Consider the following 13,146-nt stretch of genomic DNA (forward strand, 5'->3'; position numbering starts at 1 on the left):
GGGTCCAGGATAGGACTGTATAGTCATCAAAGATCTCACCGTTAAAGGAGTGGACATCATCATCGGATTCCGATGGACAACCGAAGAAGAGGAAGTAAACTGTTCTGTGATTGGGCTCAGATTAAATTAGGGGATTGCTGGGTGGCATGGCTCGAAGGGCTGGAAGGGCCTTTTCGGCACTGTATCTCAATAAATACATTGAATAAAATAGTGAAGACTATAGCATTTGTTATGCATAAATCTAAAATAATAGCAGAGAAAAGTGGGAGATAGGGCTGACAACTCAAATCATTGACTGTTTAGATGCAGGCTGACTTGTTCAGCATTTCATTATATTTTGGAGCCAGCTCATTGCAAATCATCAATTGCACATTCAGAACAGCAGGTGGCGGTAGTGGCCTTGCTTCTGTACTTGCGTTGGGTGCACTTGGTCAGGAACAGGATGACGAATGGCTGGGTCATTGAAGCCTCCTGAGTAGTTGTGATAGCCGGTGCTTCACGGTATATTTAACATGTACCAAATCATCTGATCTGTCCAATAGAGCTATAAATCCAGGAAAGAAAACAGGCCAAACACGAGGAAATCTGCAGATGCTGGAAATTCAAACAACAACACACACAAAATGCTGGTGGAACACAGCAGGCCAGGCAGCATCTATAGGGAGAAGCGCCGTCGACGTTTCGGGCCCAGACCCTTCGTCAGGACTAACCGAAAGGAAAGATAGTAAGAGATTTGAAAGTAGTGGGGGGAGGGGGAAATGCGAAATGATAGGAGAAGACCGGAGGGGGTGGAAAGGTGATTGGTGAAAGTGATACAGAGCTGGAGAAGGCGAAAACAGGCCAGTTTGTGTAAAACAAATCTCAGAATTGTTAATAAGAGAAAATCTGCAGATGCTGGAAATCTAGGTAACACACACAAAATACTGGAGGAACTCAGCAGGCCAGGCAGCAACTATGAACCATTACCCTTCAGCAGGACTGGAGAAAAAATGATGTGGAGTAGAGATAAAAGGTGGGGGGGGGGGGGGGGAGAGAGAATCGATCAGTTTTATTGTCACCGGCATGTGTCATGAAATTTGTTACCTTAGCAGCAGCGTTTCAATGCATAAGAAAAAGAAAAAATATAATAATGATAATGAATAAATAAGTAAATCAATTACAGTATACATATATTGAATAGATTAAAAATCGTGCAAAAACAGAAACAATATATATTAAAAAAGTGAAGTCGTGTTCAATGTCCATTTAGGAATCAGATGGCAGAGAGGAAGAAGTGGTTCTTGAATCGCTGAGTGTGTGCCTTCAGGCTTCTGTATCTCCTACCTGATGGTAACTGTGAGAAAAGGGCATGCCCTGGGCGCTGGAGGTCCTTAATAATAGATGCTGCCTTTCTGAGACACCGCTCCTTGAAGATGTCCAGGGTACTGTGTAGGCTAGTACCCAAGATGGAGCTGACTAGATTTACTATCCTCTGCAGCTCCTTTTGGTTCTGTGCGTAGCCCCCCCCCCATACCAGACAATGATGCAGCCTATCAGAATGCTCTCCATGGTATATCCACCCTCAGACCATTAAGCTTCCTGAGCACCTTCTCAGTCATAATTTTCACTGCACGTACTTCACTTCCCTGGCACTCCTGAATGTCTGGTATACTGCAGATGTCTTCCACTGTGAAGACTGATGCAAAATACACATTCCATTCCTCTGCCATCTCTGCAATATCTCCAGCGTCATTTTCTATTGGTCCTGTATCTACTCTCTTTTACCCTTTATATACTTAAAAAAGCTTTTAGTATCTTCTTTGATATTAGTTGCTTCTTTTCATAATTCATCTTTTCCTTCCTAATGACCTCAGTTTCCTTCTGCAAGTTTTTAAAAGCTTCCCACTAGCTTTGGCTTTCTTGTATGCCCTCTCTTTTGCTTTTACTTTGGCTCTGACTTCACTTGTCAGCCACGGTTTCCTCCTTCCATTCAAAAATTTCTTCTTATTGTGTCTTGCACTTCCCTCATTTTTCGCAGAAACTCCAGCCATTGCTGCTCTGTTGTCCTTCCTGCCAGTGTCCCTTTCCAGTCAACCTTGGCCAGTTTCCCTCTCACCATTGTAATTTCCTTTATTCTACTGAAATACCGTCACATTGGAATTTAGCTTCTCCTTCCAAATTTCAAAGTGAGCTCGATCATATTGTGATCACTGTACCCTAAGGGTTCCTTAACCTTAAGCTCTCTTATCACCTCCGGATCATTACACAACATCCAATCCAGCACAGCTGATCCCTAGTGGGCTCAACAACAAGCTGTTCTAAAAAGCCATCCCTTAGACATTCTACAAATTCTCTCTCGAGGTCCAGTACTGGCCTGGTTTTCCCGATCTACTTTCATGTTAAAATCCCCAACGATTATCATGACATTGCCCTTCTGACACGCCTTTTCTGTCTCCTGCTGTGATTTGTCATCCACATCCTGGCTGAGAGGACCGGACACAGTATATGACTCCAACAGACCTACAGGTGATGTGTCGCCTTACCTGGAAGGACTGTCTGGGGCCCTGAATAGTAGTGAAGGAGGAGGTGTAGGGGCAGGTGTAGCACTTGCAATGGTAACCAGGATATGTGCCAGGAGGGAGATCAGTGGGGAGGGATGAACAGACAAGAGAGTGGCATAGGGAGTAATCTCTGTGGAAAGCAAAAAGTGGGGGGAGGGAAAGATGTGCTTGGTGGTGGGATCCTGTTGAAGATGGCAGAAGTTGCGGAGAATTATGTGCTGGATGCGGAAGCTGGTGGGGTGGTAGGAGAGGACATTGTTCCTGTGTCTCCTTGAGAACAATCCGAGGAGGCTTTGTCTGGGAGACCGTGGCAGCCCTCGATTACTTTTTGTGCCTGCCTTAGCAGAAAGCTTAGTCGATGACACGGTAGCATAATGCATTACTCTGTACAGCGCCACCAATCAGAGTTCAATTCCCATCGCTGACCCGAAAGGAGTTTGTACCTCTTCCCTGTGAGTTTTTCCGGGTGCTCCGGCTTCCTCCCACATTCCAGAGATTTATCTACAGGTTAGGGTCAGTAAACAGTGGGCATGCTATGTTGGTGGCAACACTTGCCCCAGTACATCCTCGGACCGTGTCAGTCATTGGCACAAACGACACATTTTTCATTTTCAAATCTTTTTATTATTATTATTCTTATTATTCAAAAATACTACAAATACATCAAAGTAACAACACTTACAATGTCTCAAAAAAGAAATTATCTTAAGGATTGAAAATTTTTGTGGATATAAAAAAACCCTACTAAGCAAGAAAAGTGAGGGGGAAAAAAAGAAACCCATTGGAGGTACAACCCCAGAGGCGTGCATCATACACAAAGCTTCTAAAGATAAACATCAAACCACCAACAAGAAAAAAACATATATCAAAAAAAATGTACATTTAGATCTTGGAAGAAACGACACATTTTTACTGAGTTTCAATGTACATGTGACAAATAATTTTTTTTTCTTATCTTTTGCAAGGGGTGACCTCCGCCCAGCCAGAAATGGAATCATCTGTTACGGCGTTTTTCTGTGCCGAGCTGATAGCCACGATTGCTAGCAGGAAGGAGCACCCCCGGCATCTAACCTGAACTGCTTCCTTCCACAGTAAACTAGTGAGCTCTGATTCTTGACCTTATTTAGTTGGATCAAACTACTAAACTAAACGCAATTATTTCTTCCATCATTTTATGAACTACATTCAAGTCTAAACCCCCTTGTCTATGCTGCCCTAGGCTGTTCCTTCCTTCATTCGGAAAGTTATCTATTGTGGGTTAACAACTTCTGTGATAAACACTCTGAATTATCAGATTATCATCATTTGCAGAATTTAAAAATACATTATTTTTACATCTAACTGCCCCCACTCTGAGATTCCAGCCAATACTCTTAAATTTGTTGTTATTCTTCCTTCTACTGCTGCCAGGCACAAGATGCTGGATCAAAGATTCCCAACCTTTTTAATGGCATGGACCCCTACCATTAACTGAGGGGTCCCTGGACCCCAGGTTGGGAACCCCTGTGCTGGAGGAACTCAGCAAGTCAGGTAGCATCTATGTAGGGAAACAGGTACTGCAGGTGAAGGCACTTCATCTAGAGTAAAACAGGGGAGGCAGCCAGTATAAATGGTGGTGCGAAGAGGTGGAGCAAGAATTGACAGACAGACATACTTTATTGATCCCAAGGGAAATTGAGTTTTGTTACAGCCGCACCAACCAAGAATAGTGAAGAAATATAGCAATATAAAACCACAAATAATTAAATAATAATAAGTTAATCATGCCAAGTGGAAATTAGTCCAGGACCAACCTATTGGCTCAGGGTGTCTGACACTCCGAGGGAGGAGTTGTAAAGTTTGATGGCCACAGGTAGGAATAGATAGATAGATAGATAGATACTTTATTCATCCCCATGGGGAAATTCAACATTTTTTCCAATGTCCCGTACACTTGTTGTAGCAAAACTAATTACATACAATACTTAACTCAGTAAAAATATGATATGCATCTAAATCACTCTCTCAAAAAGCATTAATAATAGCTTTTAAAAAGTTCCTATGACTTCCTATGACGCTCAGTGTTACATCTCGGTGGAGATTGTCAGATGATGGATGGATCCAGGTGAAGATGGAGGAGTCGGGAGTGGAAATAGCAACAGAGGTTGGGAGGTGACAAAGAGCTGAGCTGATGGAATCTGATAGGAGAAGAAGATGGAGTGCAAAATTAAGGGAGGTAGGTGGGAGGAGCTGAGGGGAGCAGTGGGGGGGGGAGAAGTGTGTGGATGATGGATAGACGGAGTGGGTGGAGTGTCTTGTGTCCCCCTTCAAACAGTGCACATAGGGTCTCAAAACAATTATTTGCTGGCATTTGCCATTGGGATGCGCTGTTTCATTCACTTATAGAAGTTAGCATTGTGCTATTACAGCACGGACGACCTGGGTTCGGTTCCTGCTGCCGTCTGTAAGGAGCTTGTGCATTTTTCCCCAGACTGCCTGGGTTTCCTCCCACATTCCAGAGACATACGGCGTTAGTAGGTTTATTGGACACATTGGGTGGCGCTGGCTCATAGGGCTGAAAGGGTTTGTTACCCAGCTGTATCTCTAAATACATAAAAAAAAAGACATATATCTGAATATTATTCCAATTTTTGTTCAAGCTAAGTCTAACGGATTTTTACATGCCCTCCGTCCCAGTGAAGGCCAGTGGCAGGAAGACCCCAGTCTGGGGCCTTCCCCACAGAATCCTTGAACTAACGACACCGAACATCGGTACATCGCCCTACCCCCCGGTCATGAACTTGGTCTGTGCCAACGGCATTTGGTTCTGGGCAACTCCTTCCAATGGAATCCATCAAGTTTCATTTAGAGGGATTCTTTCAGCAAATTGACAATCTTCCAGCCGTAGGTGATACTTATCTTAGTGTGCGTGCCTGGAAGCAACATGCAGAGTACAGAGTTCAATGTGAAATCCTGACAAAGAACAATGCATCTTTTCTAGGTCTCCTTTGTAAGTAAACATAGTTTCATCCACAATACAGGAGTGTAGTGTGTGATGACCCTGTGATAGTCCAGTCAGATCCACAGAGCATTTGTCCTGTTGAATATATCTTTCAAATACTGTATTTTAACCCAGCTCCACCACTATCTTCTCCGTGTGGCCACTTGGGTTTCCTCCCAAATTCCAAAGATGTATGAGATAGTAGGTTAATTGGTCACATGGGTGTAATTGGGTGGTGCTCGCTCATTGGGCTGGAAGGACCTGTTAACGTGGTGTAGCCTTACAAAAATACTGTCAGCTCATCCCATATGCCCACTACCCACTGTTTGGAAAAACTTGCCTCTCAGATCACTTTTTAAATCTTTCCTCCAACCTCCAGGTCCAACATATAATTCTCAGTAACTTCCGCCACCTCCAACGGGATCCCACTACCAAGCACATCTTTCTCTCCACCCCCCTTTCTGCTTTCCACAGGGATCGCTCCCTACACGACTCCCTTGTCCACTCGTCCCCACCATCCCTTCCCACCGATCTCCTTCCTGGCACTTATCCTTGTAAGCGGAACAAGTGCTACACCTGCCCTTACACTTCCTCCCTCACCACCATTCAGGGCCCCAGACAGTCCTTCCAGGTGAGGTGACACTTCACCTGTGAGTCGGCTGGTGTGGTATACTGCGTCCGGTGCTCCCGGTGTGGCCTTTTATATATTGGTGAGACCCGATGCAGACTGGGAGACCGTTTCGCTGAATGGTCCGCCAGAGAAAGCAGGATCTCCCAGTGGCCACACATTTTAATTCCACGTCCCATTCCCATTCTGATATGTCTATCCATGGCCTCCTCTACTGTCAAGATGAAGCCACACTCAAGTTGGAGGAACAACACCTTGTATATTGGCTGGGTAGCCTCCAACCTGATGGCATGAACATTGACTTCTCTAACTTCCGTTAATGCCCCTCCTCCCCTTCTTACCCCATCCCTGACATATTTAGTTGTTTGTTTTTTTCTCTCTCTCTCTCTCTGCCCATCACTCTGCCTGTTCTCCATCTCCCTCTGGTGCTCCCCTCCCCCTTTCTTTCTCCCGAGGCCTCCCGTCCCATGATCCTTTCCCTTCTCCAGCTCTGTATCCCTTTCGCCAATCACCTTTCCAGCTCTTAGCTTCATCCCACCCCCTCTGGTCTTCTCCTATCATTTCGCATTTCCCCCTCCCCTCACTACTTTCAAACCTCTTACTATCTCTCCTTTCAGTTAGTCCTGACGAAGGGTCTCGGCCCGAAACGTCGACAGCGCTTCTTTCTATAGATGCTGCCTGGCCTGCTGTGTTCCACCAGCATTTTGTATGTGTTGTTTAAATCTTTCCTGTCTAGTTTTACACTCCCCTGCTGAGGGGGAAAAAATCAGAGAGTCAGTGACCATCTATCTTAACTAGGCACTCACAATTTTATAAACCTCTATAGCCTCGTAAAGTCAGAGTAACACAGTACAGAAAAAGATCGATAGGCCCAACTCACCCATAACAATCAAGATGTCCACATAAGCTCGTAGCATTTGTCTGTGTTTGGCCTCTCATCTCATAGGCTTCTTTTTAAACTTTTATTGTTATGTATCGTGATACAGCACAGTGTAGGTCCTTCAGGGTCTTCGAGCCTGACCAACCAGCGTTCCCTGGATTTAATCCTAGTCTAATTACAGGACGATTTACTCTGACCAATTAAGCTGCGTGCTTGGACTGTGAGAGGAAACCCATGCAGTAACAGGGAGAACGTACGGAACTCCTGACGAGCAGTGGTGGGAATTGAACCCCGGTCGCTGGAACTGTAAAGCAGTGTGCTAGCCACTACGCTACTCTAAACACATACCTAACCAAATGTCTTTTCAGCATTATAAGTGTATGCTTCTCAACAGCTTCTTGTAGAGTTACAGAACACTGCAGCTCAGAAACAGGCGTTCTGGCCCATTTAGTCCATGCCGAACTATTAATCTGCCTAGTGCCATCAACCCGCACCCGGACCATAGACCTCCATACCCCTCCCATCCATGTACCAAATCAAACTTCTCTTAAATGCTGAAATCGAACTCACATCCACCACTTCCACAAGCAGCTCGTTCCATGCTCTCACCCCCCTGAGTGACTTTCCCCCCTCATAGAACCATAGAACATTACAGCACAGAAACAGGCCTTTTGGCCCTTCTTGGCTGTGCCGAACCATTTTTCTGCCTAGTCCCACTGACCTGCAGCTGGGCCATATCCCTCCATACACCTCTCATCCATGTACCTGTCTGAGTTTTTCTTAAATGTTAAAAGTGAGCCCGCATTTACCACTTCATCTGGCAGCTCATTCCACACTCCCACCACTCTGTGTGTGAAGAAGCCCCCCCTAATGTTCCCTTTAAGCTTTTCCCCCTTCACCCTTAACCCATGGCCTCAGTGGAAAAAGCCTGCTTGCATTCACTCTATCTATACCCATCATAATTTTATACACCTCTATCAAATCACCCCTCATTCTCCTACGCTCCAGGGAATAAAGTCCTAACCTATTCAACCTTTCTCTGTAACTCAGTTTCTCAGGTTCCAGCAACATCCTTGTAAACCTTCTCTGCACTCTTCCAACCTTATTAATATCCTTCCTGTAATTTGGTGACCAAAACTGCACACAATACTCCAAATTCAGTCTCACCAATGTCTTATACAACCTCACCATTACATTCCAACTCTTATACTCAATACTTTGATTTATAAAGGCCAATGTACTGAAAGCTCTCTTTACAACCCTATCTACTTGTGATGCCACTTTTAGAGAATTATGTATCTGTACTCCCAGATCCCTCTGTTCTACTGCACTCCTCAGTGTCCTACCATTTACTTTGTATGTTCTACCTTGGTTTGATCTTCCAAAGTGCAATACCTAACACATGTCCACATTAAACTCCATCTGCCATTTTTCAGCCCATTCCTCCAACTGGTCCAAATCCCTCTGCAAGCTTTGAAAACCTTCCTCACTGTCCACTACACCTCCAATCTTTGTATCATCAGCAAATTTGCTGATCCAGTTTGCCACATTATCATCCAGATCATTGATATAGATGACAAATAACAATGGACCCAGCACTGATCCCTGTGGCACACCACTAGTCACAGGCCTCCACTCAGAGTAGCAATCCTCCACTACCACTCTCTGGCTTCTTCCATTGAGCCAATGTCTAATCCAATTTACTACCTCTCCATGTATACCTAGCGATTGAATCTTCCTAACTAACCTCCCATGCGGGACCTTGTCAAAGGCCTTACTGAAGTCCATGTATACAACATCCACTGCCTTCCCTTCATCCACTTTCCTGGTAACTTCCTCGAAAAACTCTAATAGATTGGTTAAACATGACCTACCATGCACAAAGCCATGCTGACTGTTTCTAATAAGTCCCTGTCTATCCAAATACTTGTAGATCCTACCTCTTAGTATTCCTTCCCATAATTTACCTACTACCGATGTCAAACTTACCGGCCTATAATTTCCCGGTTTACTTTTTGAGCCTTTTTTAAACAATGGAACTCCATGAGCTATCCTCCAATCCTCTGGCACCTGACCCATGGATATTGACATTTTAAATATTTCTGCCAGGGCCCCTGCAATTTCAACACTAGTCTCCCTCAAGGTCCGAGGGAATACCCTGTCAGGTCCTGGGGATTTATCTACTCTCATGTTCCCCTTAAATATTACTCTTTTCACCCTTAACCCATGACCTCTAATTCTAGTCTCACCCAACCTCAGTGGAAGATGCCTGCTTGTATTTACCCTATCTGTAATAATTTTGTATTCAATTCATCATTTAGTATACCTCTATCAAATCTCCCCTCCATTCTCCTACACTTCAGGGAATAAAGTCCTAACCTATTCAACCTTTCCCTATAACTCAGGTCCTCAAGTCCCAGCAACATCCTTGTAATGAGTACCAGCTTCTGGCTGCTTGTTCTACATACCCTGCTCCCTCTGGTATAAAGTTGCCCCGCAAGTGTCTTAAATTTTTTCCCTTTGCAACAGAAATCCATGCCCACTTTAGACTCCTTTATCCTGGGAAAAATACTGTAACTATCTTGATCCAAAACATCCCCTCCATAGATGCTGCCTGACTTGATGAGTTCCTCCAGCACTTTGTGTGCATTGCTCAAGACTTCTAGCACCTGCAGAATCTCTTTTGTTTATTCAGATTCAGTTTATTGTCATTTAGAAACCACAAATGCAATGCAGTTACAAAATGAGACAACGTTCCTCCAGAATGATATCACAAAAGCATATGACAAAACAGACTACACTAGAAAATCCACATAACGTTTGGCAATCCCCAATCCAGAGTCCGGAGCGTATTAATATCGCGCTACCGTCTTAGCGCGTTCCCCGGAAAGGAGCTCCAAATCCACCAGACAAACAAGACCAAAAACTAAAGCTACAAGACCTGCACAAAACCACATAGTTACAACATATAGTTACAACAGTGCAAACAATAGCATAATGATAAAAAACAGATCATGGGCACAGTAAAAATAGTCCAAAGATGTTAAAGGACTCTGTTCAAAAGAAACCACCACACAGTTTCCACAAGTCCCCAGGGTCCCGACAGACTCGCCATTCCACGTCGGTGGCAGAAGGGAATACCCCCGCTATGGACTTCCACGGCGCCGCCCGACTCAGCCTCGCAGACGCAGCCCACACCGAAAGCCACCTGAGTCCGTCGAACCTCCGAGCCGACGACCATCCCCTCCGGCACAGCTTCTCCGAGCACCATCCTCTGCCGAGCGTATTAAGACAGCCCCACCAACGGCCATCGGCAACCCGACCCTGAGGACTGGGGGCCTGTTCTTCCCAGCAGAGTCCCGGACCTCACAGCAGCAGCAACAACTTATGACTCACTTTCTGCAAAAGGTTTAGTATTGATTTGATGTTCCAGGGTTTCTTATAAAGCATATTTAAATGTACTCGAAGTGCAACAGTTTTCAAATACCTTTGAACATCAGAAACGTTTTTAAAAAATACTGAAATTATACATTTGAGACGGTGCTGATTAAACAGTGATGACTTGCTGGCAGCAAACAAAACTCCTAACTACTTCATTAATCACACTTTTTGTCAAAAACAATCACTGCAATCAATAGCCTGTAACTTCCCTTTTGGAGTTGAGCTCCTTGAACGATTTAAGCGCTGGGACAGACTGGGAAGTTCGAGTATGGGCTGTAACGAGTTGGGGGGTCTTGGGGGCTCAGGAGTGTATTGAAGCAGCAGGGGCCATGATCTGAGAGCGAGGAACACGATTTTTGACCGATTTAAGCGCTGGGTCAGATTGAAAAGGTCAGGGTGTCGGAGCTGGAGATGAGGGAAGGGTTCACAACTCTGCAAGGTTTACTAGCTCCTGCGCTGAACTGAGGCTGTGGCCTGCAACTAACGAGCTCCTGGGTTGTCTGTGACTGGCTTTGCCGCTGTGGACTCACTTTCCTGAACTTCAGATCTGAATGTTATTTACTTACTTTTTATTGTTTGCACAATTTGGATTTTTTTTTTGGTGCACATTGGGTGCTCGATGGCCTTTTTTAATGGATTCGATTGGGTTTCTTTGTTTTGTGGCTGCCTGTAAGGAAACAGATCTTGATAATAAATGTACTTTGAACTTCAGTAACTGGAAAGAATCTGACTCCAGCTTTGATTGTACCTGGGGCAGGGCTTTCACAAAGCCCGGTCCCAGTCTGGATATAGGGCTAGGATTTGGATTCAGCCAGACAGGGCATCTGGATCTGGCATGCTTTTTCAGCTGGTGGGTGTAGTCCAGCACAAGGAGGTTGTATTTGTAGAGAATACAACCGAACAAGTCACTACACATTTCCTATCTACTGTACCTTTCTCATATTAGATTACCTCCCCACCGTTACCAGCCCTACTTTTACTGGTTATTTTATTCTGACAGAAGTACATAAAATTGTGGGAAGTAGAGATTGGGTGAGTAGCCTTTATCCTGGGGGTAAAAATGTCAACTATTACACGGTGTAGCTTTAAGGTAATGGGGAAAGTTTAAAGCAGATTTAAGTGCTTTTCTACGCAGAAGATAATAGGACACCCACTTCAGGGGAACTGCACTCGTGAGCTGAGTCTGCTATCTGAGAGGATCTTTGATTTTGAATATCGATAGATCTTCCAGATGTATTAAAATAAAGCTGCTTACTGAAATGCCTCTGCCCCTGACTGTGGATTTCAGCTGTAAAAGTCCTGAACGGGAATATTTGATGATCCCCAACAAAGCTGTATGTAAACAGTCACCACTTAATGGTGCCATCTTGCTATTGCCCAGGGCCACTCTGGATCCTTGACTTCCTCATCGGGAGACATAGTCTGTGCCGATCGGAAATAACAGCTCCTCCTCACTGACAATCAATGCTGGCGCACCTCAAGAATGCGTGCTCAGCCCATTGCTCTGCTCTCTCTACGCCCACAATTGGGTGCCTTAGCACACCTCAATCACCATCTACAACTTTGCTGTCAACACAACTACTGTTGGCAGAATTTCAGATGGTGATGAGGAGGTGTACAGGAGTGAGACAGATCAGCTGGTTGAGTGGTGTCGCAGCAACAACCTTGCACTCCATGTCAGTAAGACCAAGGAATTGATCATGAACTCCAGGAAGGAGAAGTCAAAAGAACAGGCACTAGTCCTCATCGAGGGATCAGAAGTGGAAAGGGTAAGCAGTTTCAAGTTTTTGGGTGTCAACATCTCCAAAACTCTATCCTGATGCAATTACAAAGAAGGCATGACAGTGCTACATTTCCTTAGGAGTTTGAGGAGAATTGGTATGTCACCAAATACACTAGCAAATTTCCACAGATTTCTAATTTCTACTGTGGAGAGCATTCTTCCTGTAGTTTCTCCATGTGGGTGAACTGTTGGTTTTTGTGCAAGGGAGGGGTTGAGGGAAATTTGGGGATGCGAGTTTTTGTTTTCTTTTCTTTTCAAGTGGGGGGATTACAAGTAGAGGGCAAGAGGGGGGGGAGTGATGTCTTTCAATTACTTCTCTGGTTTTCTGTATTTTGTGGCTATCTGGAGAAGACAAATCTCAGAGTTGTATTCTGCATATGTGCTTTGATAATAAACTGAACCTTTGAACCTTTATTCTAACTGGTTGCATCACCGTCCGGTACGGAGGGGCCACGGCACAGGATCGGAAAAAGCTGCAGAAAGTTGTAAACTCAGCCAGCTCCATCATGGGCACTAGCCTCCCCAGCATCCAGGACTCCTTCAAAAGGCAATGCCTCAAAAAGGTGGCATCCATCATTTAAAGCCCCCATCACCCAGGACATGCCCTCTTCACATTGCTACCATCAAGGAGGGGGTACAGGGGCCTGAGGACACACACTCAGCATTTCAGGAACAGCTTCTTCCCCTCTGCAATCTGATTTCTGAATGGACAATGAACCAATGAATCCTACCTCAGTAATTTCCCCTCTCTTTTTGCACTACTTATTTAATTTTTTATATATATACTTATTGAAATGGATAGTTTTCATTGCACTGTACCACTGCTGCAGAACAACAAATTTCACAACACATGCCGGTGATATTAAAACTGGTTCTGCTTCCGTTTCTCCGCGT

At 44.7% G+C, this 13,146-nt stretch overlaps 1 long non-coding RNA gene across 1 annotated transcript in view; it reads left to right on the top strand.

Moving 5' to 3' along the window:
• Positions 1-13,146, top strand: part of LOC140729719 (uncharacterized) — a 41,216-nt gene that overhangs the window by 19,364 nt on the left and 8,706 nt on the right. The window contains exons 2-3 of the long non-coding RNA XR_012099402.1: positions 543-724; positions 3,506-3,639. This is a non-coding gene — a long non-coding RNA (uncharacterized lncRNA). The remainder of the gene's footprint in view (positions 1-542; positions 725-3,505; positions 3,640-13,146) is intronic.

This window comes from Hemitrygon akajei, chromosome 6 (genome assembly GCF_048418815.1).
Source record: "Hemitrygon akajei chromosome 6, sHemAka1.3, whole genome shotgun sequence".
NCBI lineage: Eukaryota > Metazoa > Chordata > Chondrichthyes > Myliobatiformes > Dasyatidae > Hemitrygon > Hemitrygon akajei.